This window comes from Dioscorea cayenensis, chromosome 1 (assembly GCF_009730915.1).
Source record: "Dioscorea cayenensis subsp. rotundata cultivar TDr96_F1 chromosome 1, TDr96_F1_v2_PseudoChromosome.rev07_lg8_w22 25.fasta, whole genome shotgun sequence".
In the NCBI taxonomy this organism is placed as follows: domain Eukaryota; kingdom Viridiplantae; phylum Streptophyta; class Magnoliopsida; order Dioscoreales; family Dioscoreaceae; genus Dioscorea; species Dioscorea cayenensis.
In genome coordinates, this window is record NC_052471.1 from 5,939,725 (window position 1) to 5,964,926 (window position 25,202).

At 42.3% G+C, this 25,202-nt stretch overlaps 1 non-coding gene across 1 annotated transcript; it reads left to right on the plus strand.

The window, feature by feature from the left end:
• Positions 1 to 16,785: 16,785 nt before the first annotated feature.
• On the plus strand, positions 16,786 to 16,892 carry LOC120267742. Its single transcript, XR_005538553.1, has one exon. It is a non-coding gene; the product is annotated as a small nucleolar RNA R71 (small nucleolar RNA).
• Positions 16,893 to 25,202: the final 8,310 nt, after the last annotated feature.

A 25,202-nucleotide genomic window follows, 5' to 3' on the forward strand; every position in this document is an offset into this window, starting at 1 on the left:
GATCTTAATGCACCTATTTTGGAGGAGATCTTGCTAAGTTTCAAACGCGAAGACATAGGACAGGTGTGAGATGCTAGAGTGTGTGCCAACCTCCTCGCATTCGAGTGAGTACATCCATTTGGAGGGGCACAAAGGCAGGCACACTCGAGTATTCCGTCTTATGCATACAAGAACAAGAACCCCACCAACATATATATCATTGAAGAAGCAAGTGATTCACGACGTGAACGTGTGCCCGTTTGCGTTACCCCGATGAAAGTATGGAATTGGGAAGTTATTCAGGTCGAAGACTATAGCAGAGCACTGTAGCAACACTGAAGCAAATACTGTAGCAGCACTTTGGAAATTATCCACGCCCGTGTTGAAATTCCGCACGGGCACGTGTACCGTACACGCCCATGGAGTGGCCCGATTCTAGCCCTATTTAAAGCCGATTCAGCCCCGATTTTGGCATTCTTTTCTCCATCTTTTCTCCAACTTGCAAGAGGGCTTCGGCTAGGGTTTCGAGGGGTATTGGCCAAGGTTTTGGAGAGGTTCTACGGCTCTAACATCATGATTCCATTAGGAAAAAGGTTGGTAGGGGAGATTCGATCGAGGCGTATCCTATACCGGACGAAGGAATCCTTGGAGGACGAGTAAAGGACTTTTCACAAGACCATCGACACGACCATCGAGGGGGTTTCTTTATGGATTCATTGTTTTTACACTCGATTTCTTTGATTGTACTTAGCACCATGGAGAGCTAAACCCCTAGTGGGTACTTGGGTGATTGTGAACCCTAGGATGTATTTGTTTCATTGAACTTCTTTATTATGCTTTCAATAAATTAATGCTTATTTTGAGTTCCAACCTTGAATGCTTGATTGTATGAACATTTCCCCTAGAGTGACACTAGGGTTGAGAGTTCTTGTTGGTAACCTTTTGAGTGAGTGACACACCACGAGCGTTAGACAAAGCTAGGTTGGAGAGGGTTGAGAGGGTGAGTCGAGATGTATAGGAGCGTCCCCTTTTCCCTCCGACGTGATAGATTCTACCTCCGTTCCTCGAGTTCTTTACGGCCATAATAGAGTGAATGGTCTAAGGGATGAACCTCCGCTGGGGCCTAGTTGCTCGTGCAATGGAGTGAAGCGTTGAGGTGATCTTAGTATCTAGGGCTTAAATGTGGCTAGGGACCTTCCGCCTGGACCAAAGGGTTAGGTCTAAATCTAGGAAGAGATTTATCACTTGGAATCCCTAGAGCTCATTGCAACTCTATGCGAGTGCGAGGTGTTGAGATTGTTCGATTTCTCCTCCGAGACATGTTTAGAGTTACGCATAGTTGACCTTAGATTTGGGACTATGTATGCAAGGATTTCCATGACTCACCATTGCATTGATTAGGAAGCATAATAGAGAGTTCTTGCACTTGAAGCGATTATCCTAGGTGAAGCATCATCCGGGTACCCCATCTTTATCGATTGCCTTGCCTCCTCCTTACTTTTGCTCTCTTACTTTTTGCTTTTAGTTTCTGAGAATTGAATCATTACCACACTTATCATTGTTGATACTTCACATAGCTAAGAATCGAATTAAGTGTCTTTACTCCCTACTCTCTGTGGATTCGACCCCGCTCACTCGGGATTATTACTTCGACACACCCGTGCACTTGTAGGATATAAGCAAGGGGATCTTGTCAAGTTTTTGGCGCCGTTGCCGGGGAGTTAGGCGTTTAGAGATACTTTGCACTTTGTTTTCTTAGCTATTTCACCACACATTCTATTTCATATCTTCTTATTCCATCATTGCTCTAATCTTTCCTTATTTCTTTTTGTTGCAGAAAATGATTAACATATTTGAATCATTTGACACTATCATGAGAATGGTTGAACACGTAGAGCAGAAAGTTTAAACAGTAGCATGGAATGATACATCATGTTATTCCTATCATGGACAATGTACAACTCAACAGTCCTTGGAAGAGTCGGTTGAAGAGTACATCGCCAGGATTCAAGAGCAAAGCTGTGAGTTAGATAGTGTGATAAAGCAGTTTGAGGAATCCACGTCAGTGTCAATGAATGACCAATTTGATGACAGTATAGAAAGAATTCTTGCTAGGTTTGAGTCTTCCTATCAAAATCAGAGCCAAGAACTCTCTTCAGTTGGTGTTACTATCTCACATTTGGAATTCTGTGGAATGGACAAGTTGATATCCATTACAGACTGTAAAGAAATAGATCTCCAGGTAGATAAGGAAGAATGTAAGTGTGAACATGAAGCGAATGATTTCGAGGAGATTGATAAATTGAAGGAGGGTAGCTTGCGGCGATCAATTGTTGAACCACCAGAACTTGAGCTTAAAACTCTTCCAGCACATTTGGAATATGCATTTCTAAAGGAGGACTCTAAACTCCCCTTAATCGTGGCGTCGAACTTATCTACAGAGCAAAAGGATAAGCTTGTTAGCATGTTGAAAAACCACAAATCGGCTATCGCATGGAAGATTTCCGACATTAAGGGTATAAACCCATCATTCTGCACTCATAAGATCCTAATGGAGGATGACTATAAATCTGTAATCCAACCTCAGCGAAGATTGAACCCGAATATGAAGGAGGTTGTTAAGGCGGAGGTAATAAAACTTTTGGATGCAGGAATCATCTACCCCATATCCGACAGCAAGTGGGTGAGTCTGACCCAAGTTGTCCCGAAGAAAGGAGGAATAACAGTAGTGAGGAATGAAAAGAATGAGTTAATCCCCATGAGGACAGTGACTGGTTGGCGAGTCTGCATTGATTATAGAAGACTAAATGATGTCACTCAAAAAGATCACTTCCCTTTGCCCTTCATTGACCAAATGTTGGAGCGATTAGCAGGACATCATTTCTATTGTTTCCTTGATGGCATGTCTGGATACTTTCAAATTCCGATAGCCCCAGAAGATCAGGAGAAAACCACATTCACTTGCCCTTATGGTACCTTTGCTTATAGAAGAATGCCTTTCCGGTTGTGTAACACCCCTGCAACATTTCAGCATTGCATGACGGCCATTTTCGACGACATTCTCGAAGATATTATGGAGGTTTTCATGGATGACTTTTCAGTGTTCGGGGACTTTTTTTATGCTTGCTTAAACAATTTGGAAAGAGTATTAGTGAGATGTGAAGAGATGAATCTCGTCCTTAACTGGGAGAAGTGTCACTTTATGGTGCAAGAAGGCATCGTTCTTGGACATAAGATTTCTCAGGTAGGTATGGAGGTGGATAAGGCGAAGATTGAGATAATTGACAAACTTCCACCACCTACGAATGTGAAATAGATCCGCAGTTTCTTGGGTCATGCAGGTTTTTACAGAAGGTTTATTAAGGACTTTTCAAAAATCTCTCAACCGTTGACCAAACTTCTGGAAAAAGATACCCCTTTTGACTTGAGGGAATGACTGTTTGAATGCATTCAATGTATTGAAAGAGAAGTTAGTGCAAGCACCAATCCCTGACAACACCGAAGTGGGATGAGCCATTCGAGTAATGTGTGATGCTAGTGATTATCGCGAGTGGGAGGCAGTTTTAGGGCAGAGAAGAAATAAGCAATTTCAACCGATCTATTATGCTAGCAAGACCCTCACAAGTGAACAAGATAATTACACCACTACTGATAAGGAATTATTAGCGATGAGTGTATGCTAGTGATAAATTCGGACCATATCTCATCCTATCTAATGTCATCGTGTTCACGGATCATTACGCACTCCGTTATCTCATGAACAAGAAGCGGATCGCGAGCGAAAATTGATTCGGTGGATATTGTTGTCTCAAGAATTCGATATGGAAATCAAAAGATAAAAAGGGGACAGAGAATGTGGTTGCTGATCATTTATCGAGATTAGAAGGTTGTGAGGGGCAAGAACCAACAAGCAAGGAAGTTAATGATTTCTTCCCCGAAGAACACCTTTATGCGGTACAGCAATCAGAATCGGAAGATACCCCGTGGTTTGCGGATTTTGCAAATTATCTGTCAGGAAAGGTATTGAAGCAGGGCTTAAGCTTTCAACAGAAGAAGAAATGTTTCACTGATCTAAAGAATTTCTTCTGGGAAGATCTGTGCCTGTTCCGTATTTACACAGATCAAGTGGTGCGAAGGTGTGTTTCTAGGGGGGGAAGGGTGGAACATCATTGCGCATTGTCACTCAGGCCCAGTGGGGGGGCACTTTGCGTCAAGTCGAACTGCAGAGAAAGTTCTAGCAGCTGGGTTCTACTAGCCGACTTTATTCCAAGATGTTCATCAATTCGTCTTACGATGTGATAGTTGTCAAAGGGCTGGAAACTTATCATGAAGGGATGAGATGCCTCAAAATCCTATGCAATTTTGCGAGGTGTTTGATGTATGGGGAATTGATTTCATGCGACCATTTCCAAAGTCCAATGGCAATCAATACATTTTGGTAGCAGTTGACTATGTTTCCAAGTGGGTGGAAGCCCAGGCTCTTCCAACTAATGATTCAAGAACTGTGGTAAAATTTCTTAAGAAGTTATTCGCTCGATTCGGAACTCCAAGAATTATCATTAGCGATCGGGGAACACACTTTTGTAACACACAATTAGTGAAAGTGTTAAAGCGTTATGGAGTTCATCATCGTCTTGCGACACCTTACCATCCACAAACGAGTGGGCAAGTGGAGGTTACAAAAAGAGAGCTCAAGAGAATCTTGACCAAAACAGTGGAACAAGGTAAACAAGATTGGTCTGAAAGGTTGGACGATACGCTTTGGGCTAATAGAACAACATAAAAAACACCAATAGGGACCACTCCTTATAATTTAGTGTATGGAAAATCTTGCCATTTACCGGTGGAGTTAGAGCACAAAGCGTATTGGGAAATTAAATTGATGAATTTTGACTTGTGCAAATCTGAAGAGCAACGAATATTACATCTCAATGAGCTAGATGAATGGAGGATGAAGGCATATGAGAATGCAAGGATATATAAGGAAAGAATTCGGAAGTGGCATGACAAACATATTAAAATCCCAAAAGACTTCAAAGTCGGCGATCAGGTGCTACTATTCAATTCCCGTCTACGTTTATTCCCGGGGAAACTTAAATCAAGATGGTCTGGTCTGTATACCGTAACAGAAGTTTCACCTCATGGAGCCATTGAGATTAGTCATTCAGAGAAGGGCACATTCATGGTGAATGGACATAGACTGAAACCATACCATGGCGGAGAGATTTGCAGTGATAATAGAGAAGTGTTTTTCCTCCATGAACCCCCGTGAGGTAAAAAAGATACGTCAAGCTTAGTGACGTTAAACAAGTGCTTCTTGGGAGGCAACCCAAGTGTTTACTATTTTCATACCTTTTAGTTTAGTTTGTTTGCATGAATAAATTGTTAAGTGTTGGTGCTGAAATTTTTGAGTGCTTGTGCTTCGATTCTATGTTGGATTTTTAAAAAAAAAGTATTCATTGTGTGTTTTGCTGCGAATTGGCGAAGTTCGGTCATTTGAGTTCTATTTTGTGTTTTTATATGGTAAATTTTGCATAATAAGGCAAGCTTTGAGTGTGCAGACATGTTCAGACTAGTTCTACAGAGCCTGCAGGTTTTTCTAAGTCATCCAGAGAAAACACACGGGCGTGTGGAATTTCCGCACGCCCGTGGATGTGCACTGTGAACTCATCCAGAGAGGGCACAGGGGCTTGTGGCTGCCCCTGCGGATGACCATGTGACTGGCGCACGCCCGTGGGTAATTTCCGCACGGGCGTGTGCCTTCCTGCTAAGTTGGGTGGATTTTCCTGAGAACACATAGGGGCGTGGACTCGCCCCTGTGGGTGACCTTGTGAACCACACATGGGCGTGGGTAATTTCCGCACGCCCGTGCGAATCTCTGCAGGTTGCTTCCTCCATCCCAAAGAAACATAGGGGCTTGCGGCTACCCCCTGTGAGTTCGGCATGTGAATGGCAGCGCCCGTGCGGAATTTCAACACGGGCGTGTATACATTTCTCTCGGATATCCAGTAAGGCCATAGGGGCGTGCGTCCGCCCCTGTGAACCCGTCATTTGCGGGTACACGAGCGTGGATGACTCCCGCACGCCCGTGTGGTTCCTCAGGATTTAAAGGACCATTCGCTCTCCCAATACAAGAGTCACACCCTTCTCCTCAAATAACCCTAAACCACCCAAAGAGCATTTTTCTGACATTCTTGTCCCCTGCTACTGTCGTCTTCGAGTCGATTGATAGAGCATTGTGTGGATTGTAGGAGTGTTTATGTGCAGTTCATCGGTAAGCCTTGATTTTCTCTCTTCTTCGATTTCGTTGGATTCTAACTGATTATCTACGATTGAAATGGTTAATACGCATCGTTTTCTTGCTAAACTGATTATAATTTATTTCTAAGATGATATGGAAGTGAAATAGAGCGGTGGCATGGAGATTAGCTACAAGGGGCATGCGGTTTCCACGGCCCGTGGATGCGCACGGGCGTGCGGAATTTCTGCACAACCGTGTGTTCTCATTTTTCTGCAGTCTGAATGGAACTGATGGATTTTCCTTTTCTAATACATTCAGGCGTGGCTACCAAATCAAAGAAAACAGTTGCTATGCGGCCTCGAAAGCCTGCCCCTGAACCGGAAGTTATGGAATTCACACTACCGGCGTATCAAGCTAGATTTGAGCAGTTAGAGAAGCTTAAGTTTGGTCAAACGCGAATCCCAGATGTTGAGTTACTTAGGAAGGTACAACTAGCGGATGATATGGCTGACGAGGTCGAGAAATTATTATTGGTCGGTAATTGGCATAAGTTACTGAACATTCGTGACCCTGCTAACTGCACAATTACTTTGGAGGTGCTTGCTTCATTTGAGTTCGACCGCTCTTATGCTCATTTTGATAGTGTGGACGCGATTTAGTTTAGAGCTTTTGGGCAGCATCACAGTATGAGTGTCACACAGTTTTCCACTAGACTTGGTCTATATGATGACAAATATACTGAAACTGAGGAGTATGAGAACCTCCCAATTGACATGACGGGTTTATCTCCCATTAAGGCGTATTCATTATTATGTGGAAAAGGGTGTTATGAACCAGGAGTGTCTAAGGCTTCATGTTTATCTCGACCGAGTTACAGATATCTTCACGCCATCATAAGCAGGTCAGTGAATGGGCGTGGTGATAGTACGGGAGTCATCAACAAGCAAGAGCTTTTGTACTTGTACTCCATTGTTCGGAACAAACCGGTCCATCTGGGACACATTTTAGCAGAGTATTTGAAGCATCAAGGACAATATCCTCGATTGGGTGTCATCTTCTCGGGTCCATATATTACCAGACTCATTGTGGGGATGGGTTTGCGAGACAAAATCAGCGGAACCGAGAAAGTGATAATACTAGCACCACTTGGGTTAGAGACCATGAGGCTCATGGGGTTGATCCAAAAATATTCAAATGGTGTCTACGTGCTGAACATACCATTCGAAGATGAAGCTGGGGCATCTCAGTCAGCCCCCGAGCCACAACCAACACCGATGGAGACCGAGACACCTCCCGCGGCAGAGGAACCACTCCCCGTGCGTATAGTTCCACCATCTCGAGCCCATGATCATTTTGAAAGGCTCAAGAGCGCCTTGGGAATGGTACAGACAGAGGTGGCTGAAGCTCGAGCAGAGATAGCCGAGATTAGTGCTACACATGCCACTCAGTACACAGAGTTCATGGCACGTTTCGACATATTACAGTAGATCCTAGAGAGAGACGTTGCCTCATCATTTGTCTTACAGTCGAGGACTCTTCAGGCCTTATCAGTGCCTCCAGCGCCTCCATCCTTGACCCCAGCACCAGAGGACCCACTATATGCTTCCACTTCAGCAGCAGCAGTAGCGGGGCCCAAGAACGACTCCGACACTTGACCTTTCTTTTACTTTCATGCATTTTACTTTATCTTATTTTCTTGTTTTAAGACTTGTTCACTCAGAAAGGATTTTCCTTCTGAGTTTATGTTATTTTGCATTATCGAGTTGTATTCATTGCTTCATCTTTTATACACTTGAGTTATTTTTGTTTTTCTTGAGCTTCACTGAACCCCCTCGTGTATGCGTGCAGATGGTCTTGTCTTCTTGGAAATTGAGACTTAGTCATGGGCACGTTCAAGGTGCTTCGGCACTTGGCCATGCGAGCTTCATAACCCGTTGGAACACTACTCCCAATGAATTACCTTCATCAAACGCAACACTTGGAGTCTGGGGAGTATTGTTTTGATTGCTTCTCCCACATCTATTTTTGAATGATATATTTTGAGTGAGCTTGCATGTGTACATTGAGGACAATGTACAACTTAAGTGTGGGGAGTTTCATAATGCGCACATCTTTTCTATTGTTCTTGAATGATATATGCTCACATAGCCAATGGCGGTTCACCTTAGTTGCAATGTTTGTATTCTTAAGTCTAGGAGAATTTTTAACATTGAATGTTTTCATGCTCTAGTTCGTGCTTGAAGTTTTAGGAATTTTTGCCCGATTTACACTTACTGCACTACTCACTATTTGAACTCTATTGGAAACTCATGCTTGATGTTAAAGTGACTAGTTAGGAAAAATGATGGAAAAATGAAAAGAAGGAACAAAATAGTTTTTTGTTTATTTGTATTTGTTGGGTGGAAAGAGCTACCACCTATTAAGTATGAAGCTACTCTCACAAGTCAGATACTAGTTATGCCCTAATGAGAGAAAGAGCTATCTCATAGGATGAGTGAAAGCTACCACCTGGGTAAAAAGAGCTACCACCTCGAAAGTGTGAAAGCCCCCTTAGTGGCCACTTTGGAAAGGGCTACCTTAGAGGATGTGTGAAGCTACTACCATCTTTTAAATTTTTTATCACTTGTGTAGATAAATAAGTCCCTTGCACTTATAACTTTGAGGATTATAACTTGGGGTGTTTTGATTGAGTTCACACACTTACACGAAATTCGGGTTTGTTATCCTTTTTTATTCAAGTTTTTAGCTAGAGCATTGATTTTTCGTATTTAGTGTTGAAATTTTCCTTACTTGTAGAATGCTATCTTTGTATACTTTGGTGAACCTAAGGCCAAGAACTTTCAATATTTTCTTCATTGATGCACAGAATGCTCTAATGTTTGCGTAAGGACAAGCAAAAGCTTAAGTGTGGGGGAGTTTGATAAGTTCTTGTGCGATATGAATGCGAAGCGTTCATTCCTTATGTTGAGCATTACTTTTCTCAGTTTTTTACATTAATATGTGTGTTTTTATGTTACTTTTATGCAGGTAGGGTTGTGAGGCCGAGTATGAAGGAAATGGGCCAATGTGGATCATAATGCACCTATTTTGGAGGAGATCTTGCTAAGTTTCAAACGTAAAGACATAGGACAGGTGTGAGATGCTAGAGTGTGTGCCAACCTCCTCGCATTCGAGTGAGCACATCCATTTGGAGGGGCACAAAGGCAGTCACACTCGAGCTTTCCGTCTTATGCATACAAGAACAAGAACCCCACGGAATGACATGCCTCTACATCATCATTGCTTGCTAATCTCCCTCAGCGTCGCTGCAGCCAACCAATCCCCCGCCGCCATCTCCTCAACCACCAATCTTACCTACTCGCATTTCCTAAAAGACCACTCTGATCGTTGTTGGAATGATTGAGTGAGATAATAATCTGACATCGATTAAAAAATAAAAGTGTATTGGGCGTATATAGTTCAAGTGGAATCACACCAATATCCTTGAGGTTTTTGGTACATTGGTGACAAGGTCCCATTGTGTATATCCCGCAAGTGCACGGGTTTGTCGAAGTAATAATCCCTGGTGAGCGGGTATCGAATCCACAGGGAGTAGGGAATAAAAATACTTAACTCAATTCTTAGCTATGTAAAAGATCAATGATAATGAGTGTGACAATGATTCAATTCTCAACAGTAAAAGCAATAAGTAAGAGAGCAAAAGTAAAGAAGGGGGTAAGGCAATCGATAAAGATGGGGTACCCGGATAATGCTCCACCTAGGATAATTGTTTCAACTGCAAGAACCCTCTATTATGATTCCTAATCAATGCAATGGTGAGTCGTGGAAATCCTTAATTACATAGTCCCAAATCTAAGGTCAACTATGCCTAACTCTATACATGTCCCGGAGGAGAAATCGAACAATCTCAACACCTCGTACTCGGATAGTTCCAATGAGCTCTAGGGATTCCAAGTGATAAATCTCTTCCTAATTATAGACCTAACCCTTTGGTCAAGGTGGAAGGTCCCTAACCACAATTGAGCCCTAGATACTAAGATCACCTCAACGCTTCACTCCGTTGCACGCGCAACTAAGCCCCAGCGGAAGTTCATTCCTTAGACCATTCACTCTATTATGGCCGCAAAGAACTCGAGGAACGGAGGTAGAATCTATCACGCAGGAGGGGAAAGGGGACGCTCCTGTACCTCTCGACTCACCCTCTCAACCCTCTCCAACCTAGCTTTGTCTAACGCTCGTGGTGTGTCACTCACTCACAAGGTTACCAACAAGAACTCTCAACCCTAGTGTCACTCTAAGGGAAATGTTCATACAATCAAGCATTCAAGGTTGGAACTCACAATAAACATCAATTTATTGAAAGCATATTAAGGAGGTTCAAAGAAACAAATACATCCTAGGGTTCACAATACCCGAGTACCCACTAGGGGTTTAGCTCTCCATGGAGCTAAGTACAATCAAAGAAATAGAATGTAAAAGCAATGAATCTATAAAGAAATACCCTCGATAGTCGTGTCGATGGTCTTGTGGAAAGTCCTCTACTCATCTTCCAAGGATTCCCTTATCCGGTATAGGATACGCCTCGACGGAAGCTCCCCTACCAACCTTCTTCCTTAGGAATGACGATGTCGGAGCCATAGAACCTCTCCAAAACCTTGGCCAATACCCCTCGAAACCCTAGCCGAAGACCTCTCTCAAGTTGGGGAAAAGATGGAGAAAAGAATACCAAAATCGGGGCTAAATCGGCTTTAAATAGGGCTGGAATCGGGCGACTACACGGGCATGGATGCTCCACGCGCCCGTGCAGAATTTCAACACGGGCGTGGATAATTTCCACACGCCCGTGTGGATTCTCTGTTTCTTTGGTTTCTCGGCCGGCTGTGAGCAGTGCTGCTACAGTATATGCTCCCCTAAAAACACACATATTAGTGGAAAAACCTGAGAAAAGTAATGCTCAACATAAGGAATGAACGCTTCGCATTCGTATCGCACAAGCACTTATCAAACTCCCCAACACTTAAGCTTTTTCTTATCCTCAAGCAAACATTAAAACATTCTGTGCATTAATGAAGAAAATATTGAAAGTGCTTGGCCTTAGGTTCACCAAGGTATACAACGAAAGTATTCTACAATTAACGAAAATTTCAACACTAAATACGAAAAAAAACAATGCCCTAGCTAAAAACTTGAATCAAAAAGGACAACAAACCCAAATTTCGTGTATGTGTGTGAACTCACTCAAAACAACCCAAGGTGTACTTCTTAAAATTCTAAGTGCAAGGGACTTATTTATCTACAAAAGTGATAACAATTTCAAAGATGGTAGTAGCTTCACACATCCTCTGAGGTAGCTTTCACACTTTCGAGGTGGTAGCTCTTTCTACCCGAGTGGTAGCTTTCACTCATCCTATGAGATAGCTCTTTCTCTCATTAGGGCATAACTAATATCCGACTTATGAGAGTAGCTTCATACTTCATAGGTCGTAGCTCTTTCCACCCAACAAACATAAATAAACAATAAAACTATTTTGTCCCTTCTTTTCATTTTCATCATTTTATTTTTTATTTTTAGAATTTCATACAATAAAATAAACCTAACTAGTCCTTTTAACATCGAACATGAGTTTCCAATAGAGTTCAAAGAGTGAGTAGTGCACTAAGTGTAAATGGGGCAAAAATTCCTAAAAATTCCAGCAAGAACTAGAGCATGAAAACATTCAATGTTAACAATTCTCCTAGACTTAAGAATACAATATTTGCAACTAAGGTGAACCGCCATTTGCTATGTAAGCATATATCAATCAAGAATAATAGAAAAGATGTGCGCATTATGAAACTTCCCCCCCACACTTAAGTTGTACATTGTCTTCAATATACACATGCAAGGTCACTCAAAATATATATATCATTCAAAAGCAAATGTGGAAGAAGCAATCAAAACAATACTCCCCAGACTCCTAGTGTTGCGTTTGATGAAGCTAATTCCATGGAAGTAGTGTTCCGACGGGTTGAGAGGCTCACATGGCCAAGTGCCTCATCACCTTGGCCGTACCCATGACTAAGTCTCAATTCCCAAGAAGACAAGACCATCTGCACGCATACACGACATGGTTCAGTGAAGCTCAATAAAGACAAAATAACTCGAGTGTATATAAAAGATGAAGCAATGAATACAACTCGATGATGCGAAAAATGAAAAATAAACTCGTGAAGGAGAATCCTTTCTCGAGTGAACAAGTCTAAAAAAACAAGAAAAAAATAAAATAAAAATGCAAGAAAGTAAAGGAGAAGTCAAATGTCGGTCTGCCTCGGGGCTCCTGTCTTTCAGCATTTGTTGCTCGGAGACGATTCGGTGGGTCCACCCCGGGTGCTCGAGGTCGAGGATGGAGGTGCTCGGATGTAACCGAGGGGGCCTCGAGAAATCCTCGCCGCATAATACAAATGATGAGGCGATGTCTCGCTCTAAAATCTCATCGTAACACGTCGAAACGCCGCCATGAACTCTGTGTACTAAGTAGCCTGCGTAGTCCTAATCTCAGCAACCTTAGCTCGGACCACCCCTATAGCATTCTTGAGCCTCTCAAAGCGATCATTGGCTCGAGATGGTGAAAACATATGTACTAGGGGTGGCTCCTCTGCAACTGGAGGTGCCTCTATCTCCATCGTTGCTGGCTGAGGCTCGAGAACGGGCTGAGATGCTCCGGCTTCATCACCCTCATCTCCGGCTATCTCTGGAGCTGGTAGTACTAAAGCAAAAACCCCTGTCTGAACCCTGCGAACCATGCCCATCAACTCTAGACTCAGGGGAGTAGGTACACTCATCTTCTCTGCCCCGTGAATCGAATCCAAGAGACCCATGCCCAGCACTAATCTCGTAATGTAGGGGCCCGAGAAGATCGCTCCCAGTCTAGCATAGTATCTCTGATGTCTGATGTACTCTGCCAGGATGTGCCCTAAGTGAATCGGTACTCGTTATACCATCATTACAAGTATAGTAGCTCCTGACGGCTTAGGACACCAGTGCTATCACCACGGCCATTCACCGACCTACTCATAATGGCATGCAAGTATCTATATGCAGGTCGGGAAAGGCACGTGGCCTTGGACACCCCCTACTCATACTGACCATGACCACATAACACTCTGTAAGCTCTCTGCGGGGTCAAGGTTCCAGGGTAATCAGTCGCTAACTGCGCATATTCCTCTGTATCTGTGAATGCCTCCTCGTACAAGCCAAGTACTACTGAAAACTGCGTAATGCTCAAGCTACGGTGGTGTCCAAATACTCTGAACTGAATGGTGTCCACACTGTCGAAGCTCGCATACGATTTATCAAACTCGAATGATGGTAGCACCTCTAGTGCAAACTCTCGGATGGCTGGCTGTCTAATCATCAGCAACTGCCGCCAACCACCTTCTGAGATGAGATCCTCGATCTTATCAGCAAAATCATCTCACTGCTGCAGATCTCGCAATATAGTCGTGTCTTAGAATCGAGTCTACCCAAAACAGAGCCTCGACAGGCGCTCATAGCAAATCTGATGCTCTAGAAATGCAAACCGCATGTCCTCGGGCTCAGGAGATGACTCACGTGTCTCTTATCAGCTTGCTTCTTTGACCTAGGTGCCATAATATGCAAGATTTAAATGAAATTGATCAAACAAGTTGATAAACCAATGCTGCAGAAATCCACACGGTCGTGTGGACTTTCCGCACGCCCGTGTGGATCCACGGGGCGTGAGCACCGCACAGTCACGCTTTAACAATCCAAAAATACAACTTAATAGTACTTCTAACTTCATTCTAAACATAAATCATTTTTCCAATTGAAGAAATGAAGCATTATTAACCAGGTTAATCGATAGAAACCATGAATTGGCAAGGAAGATGATAAAAACAAAAACAACTTACCGACGCGATGGAGTGAGAAAATGAAGAACCGGTCAGAAAACTTCACTAAAATCCCACCAAATTAGCACTCTGAACTTGGAGAATACTGTGAGAGTGTTTTCAGGCGAATAGAAGTCGTGATGAGGGAGAGGAACTATCCTCTTTTAAACAGAGCCCACGACTTTTGGCGTTCTGTGCATCCACACGGGCGTGTGGAAATTCCCCATGCCCGTACACCTCACTTCAACAGCACTACAGCGGTGTGCGCACGCCCCTTTGTTCTTTCGGGAAAACGCTCCTTTGACTCTGACTTCTCTCGCACGGGCGTGCGGAAAATACCCACGCCCGTGTCCCCGACCCACAGGGGCAGCCGCACGCCCCCTGTGGCTTCCCTGGACATCCGAGAAAACACTAAGTGTTTCACACGCCCTGCTGGAAATTTCCCCACGGGCGTGGACATTCACATGCTAAACTCACAGTGCAGCCGCCCTGTGTCTTCTGGGATGGAGAGAACTCCTCCTGCAGAGTTTCACACGGGCGCAGTGGAAATTACCCACGCCTGCAGTGGTTCACAAGGTCACTCACAGGGGCGAGTCCACGCCCTTGTGTGCTCTCGGGAAAATCTGTCCAACTCTGCAGGAATTCACACGCCCATGCAGAAATTACCCACGGGCGTGTAATAGTCGCATGGTCATTCACACGCCCCTATGCCTTCTCTGGATGAGCTCGCAGTGCAACCACGATGGGCGTGTGGAAATTCCACACGCCCGTGTTTTTTCTCTGGATGACTTAGAAAAATCTGCAGGCTCTACGGAATATTTATGAACATGTTTACACGCTCAGAGCCTACCCTATTATGCAAATTTTACCAGTGAAAAATATAAAATAGAGCTCAAACGACCAAACTTTCGCCAATTCCTCATAAAACACACGATGAATTTTAAAAATCCACAACAAAATCACAGCACAAGCATCTAAAAATTATGACACCAACACTTAACAATTTATTCATACAAACAAACTAAACTAAAAGATAAGAAAACAGTAAACACTTCGGTTACCTCCCAAGAAGCGCTTGTTTAACGTCACTTAGCTTGACGTATCTTGCCTTACCTCACTGGGGTTCATGAATGAAAGTCGCCCTCTTATCCATGACTTGAAAGCATGATGAGCAAAGTCTCTTGAGGGTAGAGGGTGTATTATTGGGCTTCGGATCGCCGAGCAATGGTTCATCCAACTTTCTTGGTTCATGTACGTCTCCAACAGTCTTGGAGCGTTTTCGATGGCGTCTCCTAGGCCTCTTCATTTTTCGGAGCACCTTCTTCAATATCCCCGGGGTAGATATTACTTCTTAAGTCGACCCAAGCATCATTACTTCTTCATTGCTCTCCTCTTGGTTGAACAAACCTTCATATGGATCCGGGTTGAACATTTCCTGTATGTATTCATCAACAAGCTCATCAGTAGTGTCTAGAAAATACAAAGTTTCATCAAAATCGAGAGAATGCCACATGGCTTCAGCAAGGCTCCTGCATCTTTCTTCTTGTTCGGCATGTTCTTTTCCAGCACCGCCGAGCATGAAGCATCTAGCATCACTGAAGCACTCTCCTCCAACTTCCTCTTGTTAGTCAACAAGTCTTTCAGGAACTTCGCATACTTAGGCATTTGAGCTAATGCCTCTACAAAAGGAATGTTGATGTGGAGTTGCTTGAATAAACTCAGGAACTTCTTATACTGTTCATCCCCTTGGTCATTCTTCAATCTATAGGGATAAGGAATTCTTGGCTTGAAAGGTGGGGATGCCACCTCTTTCTCTTTCTTTGCTCCCTCCTCAACCTCTACAACCTCGGGTGCGTGTTCTTTTGGCTTCTCACTGGGAAGCCTCCCTTCAACCTCACGACCACTTCTCAAAGTGATCGCCTTCACATGTTCTATAGGGTTGGTTTCTGTATTGCTTCGTAAACTTCCATGTGGCCTTTCGGAGAGAGACTTCGCAATTTACCCCACCTGATTTTCAAGTTTGTGCAAAGATGCGGTGTGGTTGCGAAGTGTAGCCTCGATTGATTCAAACCGTGTATTTGCAAATTGAACAAATCTAGCCAAGTGTTTCTCTAAATCCGTCATTCGGGTTTCCAAGCCTGAAATTCTTTTTTCCACCTGAGGGGCTTGTTGTTGTTGTTGGAAACCCAGCGGCCCCATGGCCTTTTGTGGTCCTTGATTACTCCATGAAAAGTTGGGATGATTCTTCCAACCTGAATTGTAAGTATTGCTATATGGGTTCCCTTGAGGTCTCATGCCATTACCTACAAAGTCAACGTTTTCCACTGAAGAAACATCACCAATAATGATCGGGAATCGGAGGGAGCATGTCCTCCACCACAACCGGTGCAATTGGTCACGGACGCAACTCTATTCGAAGCTATGAGATCTAGCTTCTTACTAAGACTCTCTACTTGCGCCGCCAATGAGGTTACCGCATCAATTCATGGAGACCGACCACCTTCTTCTTCTCCTTAGCATTCCATTGGTAGCTATTTAACCCCATTTCCTCAATTAATTGACGAGCCTCATCGGGAATTTTGCTACCTAAGGTACCTCCTGCTGCCGCATCCAAGAGTTGCCTTGTACTCGGGTTCAAACCATTGTAAAAGGTTTGAACAATCATCCACTCCGGGAATCCGTGTTCCGGACACTTTCTCAGGAGCTCCTTGAACCTTTCCCATGTCTCGAATAGAGACTCCAATTCCAACTGAACAAAGGACGAGATCTCATTCCTAAGCTTTGCTGATTTTCTGGGAGAAAAATAACGGGCTAGAAAAGCTTCTACCATCTCCTCCCTTGTAGTGATTGATGCTCTACGTAATGAGTGTAGCTACTGCTTCACTTTCCCCTTAAAGGAAAATGGGACGGCTCTTTATGTGACTGTTTGGATCCTCATCGGCCAAACCGTTGAATTGTGCGGACTGCTGCAGCATATGGATGAATGCCGGCTTTAGCTCGAAGTTCTGAGCTGTAATCGGGGGACGAACAATACTCGATTGTCTCCCCAACACTGAAGGTCTGGTATAGTCGGATAGTGTTCCCTGTTGCTCATTCTATTCTGCCATGTTTTTAGATTCCTCTCCTTCCAAATCAGCTGAATTATGCTGTTCTTGCACAGGTTCTTTCCCTTTTCTTCTAAGTGTACGTTCAAGCTCAGGATCTCCTTCAATCAATATTGATGGATTCCCTCGGGTCATAACCTGGAGCTGCACCAAAAAGAAAGAAAAAGAAAAATTAGAACAATGATAGAATAAGAAGACGTGAAATAGAATGTGTGGTGAAATAGTTAAGAAAACAAAGTGCAAAGTATCTCTAAAAGCCTAGCTCCCCTGCAAGTACACGGGTTTGTCGAAGTAATAATCTCGGGTGAGCGGGTATCGAATCCACAGGGAGTAGGGAATAAAAATACTTAATTCAATTCATAGCTATGTAAAAGATCAATGATAATGAGTGTGACAATGATTTAATTCCCAACAGTAAAAGCAACAAGTAAGAGAGCAAAACTAAAGAAGGGGGTAAGGCAATCGATAAAGATGGGGTACCCGGATAATGCTCCACCTAGGATAAATGTTTCAAGTGGAAGAACCCTCTATTATGCTTCCTAATCAATGCAATGGTGAGTCGCGGAAATCCTTAATTACATAGTCCCAAATCTAAGGTCAACTATGCCTAACTCTATACATGTCCCGGAGGAGAAATCGAACAATCTCAACAACTCATACTTGCATAGAGTTGCATTGAGCTCTAGGGATTCCAAGTGATAAATCTCTTCCTAATTATAGACCTAACGCTTTGGTCAAGGTGGAAGGTCCCTAACCTCAACGCAACTAAGCCCCAGCGGAAGTTTATTCCATAGACCATTCACTCTATTATGGCCGCAAAGAACTCGAGGAACGGAGGTAGAATCTATCACACCGGAGAGGAAATGGGACGCTCCTGTACCTCTCGACTCACCCTCTCAACCCTCTCCAACCTAGCTTTGTCTAACGCTCGTGGTGTGTCACTCACTCACAAGGTTACCAACAAGAACTCTCAACCCTAGCTTCACTCTAAGGGAAATGTTCATACAATCAAGCATTAAAGGTTGGAACTCACAATAAACATCAATTTATTGAAAGCATAATAAAGAGGTTCAAAGAAACAAATACATCCTAGGGTTCACAATACTCGAGTACCCACAAGGGGTTTAGCTCTCCATTGAGCTAAGTACAATCAAAGAAATAGAATGTAAAAGCAATGAATCTATAAAGAAACCCCCTGGATAGTCGTGTCGATGGTCTTGTGGAAAGTGCTCTACTCGTTGTCCAAGGATTCCCTCATCCGGTATAGGATACGCCTCGACGGAAGCTCCCCTACCAATCTTCTTCCTAAGGACTGACGATGTCAAAGCCATAGAACCTCTCCAAAACCTTGGCCAATACCCCTCGAAACCCTAGCCGAAGCCCTCTCTCAAGTTGGGGAAAATATGGAGAAAAGAATAGCAAAATCGGGGCTAAAGCGGCTTTAAATAGGGCTGGAATCGGGCGACTACACGGGCGTGGATGCTCCACCCGCCCTTGCGGAATTTCCACACGGGCGTGGATAATTTCCACACGCCCGTGTGGATTTTCTATTTCTCTGGTTTCTCGGCCGGCTGTGAGCAGTGCTGCTACAGTATATGCTGCAGTGCTTTGCTATAGTATTCGACCTGAATAGCTTCCCAATTCCATACTTTCATCGGGGTAATGCAAACGGGCACACGTTCACGTCATGGATCACTTGCTTCTTCAATGGTGTACACGTTGGTGGAGCTCTTGTTCTATGTGCATAAGTTGGAATGCACTAATGTGACTGCATTTGTGCCCGTCCAAATGGATGTGCCCACTCGAATACGAGGAGGTTCGCACACACTCTAGCATCTAACACCTGACCTATGTCTTCGCGTTTCAACCTTAGCAAGATTTCCTACAAAATTGGTGCATTATGATCCACATTGGCCTATTTCCTTCACACTAGGCCTCACAACCCTACCTGCATAAAAGTAACATAAAAACACACATATTAGTGTAAAAACCCGAGAAAAGTAATGCTTAACATAAGGAATGAACGCTTCGGATTCGTATCGCACAAGCACTTATCAATTGGCCTTTATTGGGATTATCATAGCCCAATCATTAAATATAGCCTACTACTACAAAATCTAAAGTCCAACAGCAGTCCCTTACCTCATCGCCCATCTCCACCGCTCCCGCTTTACCTCCGGCTCTAAAACCCACACCTTCAACGCTGCAGCCACCAAATCCCCCACCGCCGGTTTGTCCATGCCACCATTTCTACCCTGACCACTCCAGCAACCCCTATCCCATCGATCATCTACACCCTTCCCGCTTTCCCTCCATCCCTGATGGAACCAATCACAGCCCCCTTACATTAACCTACCTGCCTTATCTTCATAAGAGAGGTTGGGTTGATGTGATTATCGCTCTAGGGGTCATCACAATCTTGGGTGGTATAATGTTACTCTTTTTATGCCGCCGCCAACTTCCACCTTCCAATGTGTGACAAGGGTACCTCCCATGCCGGAGGTTGAGTTGGAGGTTCAGATGCAGGCGTCGCCATGACCCTCATGCTGCTGCTGCTGCTGCTGCTCTCTCTCTCTCTCTCTCTCTCTCTCTCTCTCTATAGATACATGTATGGATTACTTATACATAAATGGTTATATACTTATATGTGGATGACTTTTATGAATTTTCTCTAGTTACAAGTATAAATTACTTATATATAGAGGGTTATCTACTTATATGTGGATGGCTTTTATAAAGCTTTAAATAATGGTAATTTTAGTTGATTTACACTGATTAAGAAGCTTAACTAAAATGAATTTATAGTCTTAAAGATATGAAAAAATTATCCTAACAATCTAAATTTACCCTTATTTAAAATCCATCAAATTTAAATTAACTTATCTATATATTAATTATCTTTTATTCCATCTAAAATGGTACTTTGCATTTTCAAAAAGTATTAGAAAATGTAGAAACACATTAAAAATAAAAGATAAATTTTTTTATGAAAAATATTAAATATTATTAAAAATATTTAAATGAAAATATAACAATGAGTAAGAGATAAAGACATAAATAGAATATGAGAGAATAGAAGCTGGAAGATTGTGGATACAATAAATCTTGGGGAAAAAAGGACTGAATTACCCACTTCCTTTTCAAAATAATCTATACTCCACTCACCAAACCATTACTACACAATGATTTTGTCAGTGTTAATTGCATATTCATGCCTTACATACCTTACAAACAACAAAACCAACTGTGAATTTGCACAATAAAAACCCATTTAAGCATTAGAACTGAGACATAAACATTTGGATTATCGTAGCCCCACCATTAAATAAGGCCTACTAATATAAAATCTAAAATTCAACATGGTATCAAAGCCCATTACGCTTACCAACCCAAGAATAAAAATCCAAGGACTAGTATAAAAAAAACTCTATCTCCAGCTTATAAAAAAATAGAGAGAGAAGACCATATAACCAGTTGAACTAAAAGTGGGGTGTTGGAATGATTAAGTGACATAATAGATAGTTCCACATTGGATAAAAAGTAAAAGTGTACTGTGCTTATATAATTAAGAGGAATAACACAAATAACCTTGAGGTTTTCATACATTGGCATTCATTTAAATTATTATAGCCCAATAATTACATACAACCTGTTAATGAAAAATCTAAAATCCAACAGCCATCCACTACCTTGTCGATCATTTCCAACCCTACCGTTTCCCCTCCGGCCCAAAAATCCACATGGCCATCGCTGCATTTGCCCAATCCCTCGCCACCCTAGCCATCCCCACTTACATTCCAACCCCATCTACTATGCCCGCCCACTACCGCTTTGACCATCTCCATCCTTCCCACTTCCCCTCTTTCCCCAACCTCATTGATCATAACACAAGTACGTCACCTAACCTACCTTATCTTCAAAAGAGAGGTTGAAATGATATGATTATTGCTCTAAGGGTTATCATAATCTTTGGCAGGATACCGGAATTCTTTTGATGCCGCCACCAACTCCCACCCTTCTGATGATTCACAAGGGCACCCACCATCCTGAAGGTTGAGTTGGAGGTTCAAATGCAAGCACCACCATGACACTCATGCTGCTGCTCTCTCTCTCTCTCTCTTAATACATGTATGCATTACTGATACACAGATTGTTATATACTTATATGTGGATGGTTTTTATGAATTATCTCTAGATACATGTATGGATTACTTATACACGGATTGTTATATATGAATTACTTTTACACTGATTGTTAGATACTTATATGCGAATAGCCATTATAAATATTTAAATAAAGGTAATTTTAGTTGATTTACACTGATTAAGAAGCTTAACTAAAACTAGTTTAAAGTCTTAAATATTATAAAAAAAAATTATACCAACTATCTAAATTTACCCTTATATAAAATTCCATCAAATTTCATTAACTTATCTGTACATCAATTATCTATTATTCCATCTCAAAATGGTACTTTACACTTTTTAGATTATATTAGGAAAGGGTGGAAACACATTAAAAATAAAAAATAAATTTATTTAAAAAATATTTAATATATTTTTAATTTTTATAAATGGATATATAATAATGAATAAGAGAAAAAGACCCTCATGCAGGCGCCGGCATGACCCTCATGCATCTCTCTCTCTCTCTCTCTCTAGATACATGTATGGATCAGTTATACAAAGATGGTGCGATGCCATGACCCTCATGCAGCTCTCTCTCTCTCTCTCTCCATATACATGTAAGGATTAGTTATACACAGATGGGTATAAACTTATATGTAGAGAGGGGCACATGTCTGTTAATCGTGCTCATCGGGCTAGATTCGCCGGGTTTGGTTCATCAGAAGCCAGAACCAGAACCGACCCGTGCAACAGGGAAAGCCCGCTGGGCCGGGCTGAAGCAGCAGAACCTCTAGGTCCGGTTCACTCATAGAATGAATCGGGCCCGTCCCAATTTATCACAGTACCCGCCGGGTCTAGGCCAAGCCCGTTTGGCCCGCTGAGTTTTCTACATTATTATTATTATTTTGTTAAGTAATAGTTTATTATTAAATTCAAATTTTTTTTTACAAGTTAAACTTCTAAAAAATTGGTGTCATGGATGGAATTTGATCCAGGAAACACCAATAGGAAATCATAACCTTTACCAATTGGCCTATAAGTTTTTCATGTCTTAATATAAAACATCTTCTATAGTACTTCAGCTATAGTAATGTGCTACAATGAATATGCTATATTAATGTGAGACCTGGTTTCTTCTCTTTCTCACCCAAATCGTATTCTTGTGTTCTCCATGGCTCCTCCATGCCCTACAATGCAAATATACATGATTAATCATAAAACGGGCATCCATTCCTACAAAAATACATGCTAAGTGTATAAAATACATGTACTCAAATATGTACATTTAGACACTTATCACTTCCTCGCAAGTGTAAGGGATTGCCAAGTAATACCTCGTGTAAGAACACAATGATCGTATTCCACGGGGTGAAGGAGCTCCTATTACCCCTTCATGACCTATTATCTAACCTAACATCTTAAGCATGGTGAATTACTCTAATCAATGCAAGAAAGTAAACAAAATACAATTATATGAATTAAGGAACAAGACAAGTGATTGCAAGAGCTACAATAATATGCAAAGGCCTATGGATGTGGGTCCCCTTGAGGGGTAATCATGACACATGGATGTACAATAGAACATAGAAAGGGAGATGTAGACCGAGGGATCTCAAGATGAGATTAACCTTGATTTTTCAGCGATTGAACCTTAATCTGATACGAGTGTTAAATGGAATTTCTCCCTAACCAACATCCCTACGATTTTCATTAAGTACATGGAGATCCTAAGATAAAGGTAAATGATAAGTGCTTGAGTAGACATATTTTTATATATGTTTTACATGCATTAAGCATCATTTTTACCATGGTTTATGTCTCATATTGTGTATTTGGTGTTCTTTTATGCATATAGGTTGTGAATGCCTTGAAGAGTAAAAAGGAAGCAAAGATAGGCTATAAAGACACAATGTCGAGAGTTTTTGTTCAATTCAAGGACCAAGACACGAGAGGAGTTCATAAACGTGGAGATGTGTGCCAACATTCAAGAAGATTCAAGTCAATTCACTAGTTGGAATGGCACAAAGTCATCCACATCTTTATGTTCCTTCTCTTTGTAAAGATTGCAAGACCTCTCAAAGATACGTCGATTAAGAAAAGTTACATGGAGTTCTAGGGATTCCAAGTGATAAACCCTATTCCTATGTGTATATCTAACCCTTTGGTCTAGGCGAAAGACCCCTAATCACAATTAAGCCATACATACTAAAGTCACTTCAACGCTTCACTCTATTGCTCGCTCAAGTAAGCCCTAGAAGAGTTCATGCTTTAGTTCTTCACTCTATTGTAATCGTAAAGAACTATAGGAATTGGAGATAGGATAAATCACACTGTAGGGGAAAGGTGATGCTTCGCTACCTCTCGACTCATCCTCTCAACACTCTCCATGGAGGAAGACACCATCAAAAATGAAATCGAAAGTAAAATCAAGTAATCCATAGGAAAACCTGATGGTCTTGTGGGGTAGCCTCTTCTTCTCCAAAGGTCACCTTGTTCGGCATAGGGCACATCTCGCCGGATTGGTGCCGATGAAAGCTACCCCAATAACCTTCTCCCAAGAGAAGCGTGGTGTCGAATCCGTAGGACCACTCCAAAGACTTGCCAAAAGCCTCTCAAAACCCTAGCCGAGGGCCTCTCAAAAGATGGGGAGAAGTTAGAGAGAAGGATGAAAAGATTCTCCAAAAATCGGGCTGAATCACGGCTTAAATTGGGCTGGAATCGGGCATCCACACGCCCCTGTCAATTCTCCACACGGGTCTATGGAATTTCCACATGGGCGTGGGAAATTTCCACACTCCAGTGTAGATTCTCTGAAACCTGATTTTCGGCCGGCTGTGAACAATAACTACTACAGTATTTTGCTATAGTGATTTTCTACAGTAAACTGCTATAGTGGTCCACCAAAATATTCCCAATTCCACACTTTTCATTGAGGCAACATAAATGGGCACACATTTATGCCATAGATTGCAACTCTTCTTCGATGAAAGTCCTTATTGGTGAACATCTTGCTATCAATGCGCAAGTCGGGATACTCACATGTGACTGCCTTTGTTCCTCTCCAACTCATTGTAATGCTTTGACTACATGGAGTTTGGCACACATTCACATATCTTAGAGCCCCACTTATGTCTTCGCGTTTGTTCCTTCCAGGATTCCACTAAATAGTGCGTTCACAATCTACTTTTGGCTTCTTTTCTTAATACTCAGCTTCACAACCCTAAATCCGCAAAAGAACACAAATACACATGCATTAACTCTTAAACCTGATAAAAGTAATGCTCATTGTAAGGAAAGAACACTTTGCATTCTTAACACACAGGCACTTATCAGGAAACAACATAATAAAAAACAGTAACAAAAAATAAACAAATTAAAACTTGTAAAATACGTATGCATCCATCCGGTAATTGAGGAGTATTGATAACATCATCTGTTGCATCTTGTCCAGCCGTACAAAACAATGAGGTCACTTAGTTGGACGGATGAAACCAGTGTGCGTTTTAGCTCGAAGAATTTCAGAATTTTTTTCAGCAATGAGCTTTTCTTAGAGCACTCGTCCACTCCTCAAAGTTATCACCTTCACTTGCCTTCTTGGGTTAGTTTCAGTGTTACTTGGCAAGCTTCCTGGAGGCCTTTCCTCTAGTGACTTCCCTATTTGTCCCACTTGATTCTCTAAATTATGCAAGAAAGCGGTGTGATTACGGAGTGTTGCCTCTATGTTTTGGAACCTTGTGTCGGTTTATTGAATAAACTTTGACAAAACCCTTTCTAACTCAGAAACTCTCTCTGGAATCGAAGGAGTTTGTTGAAATCCTGGTGGTGCAGCATCCTTTTGTTGCCCTTGAGTGCCCCATGAG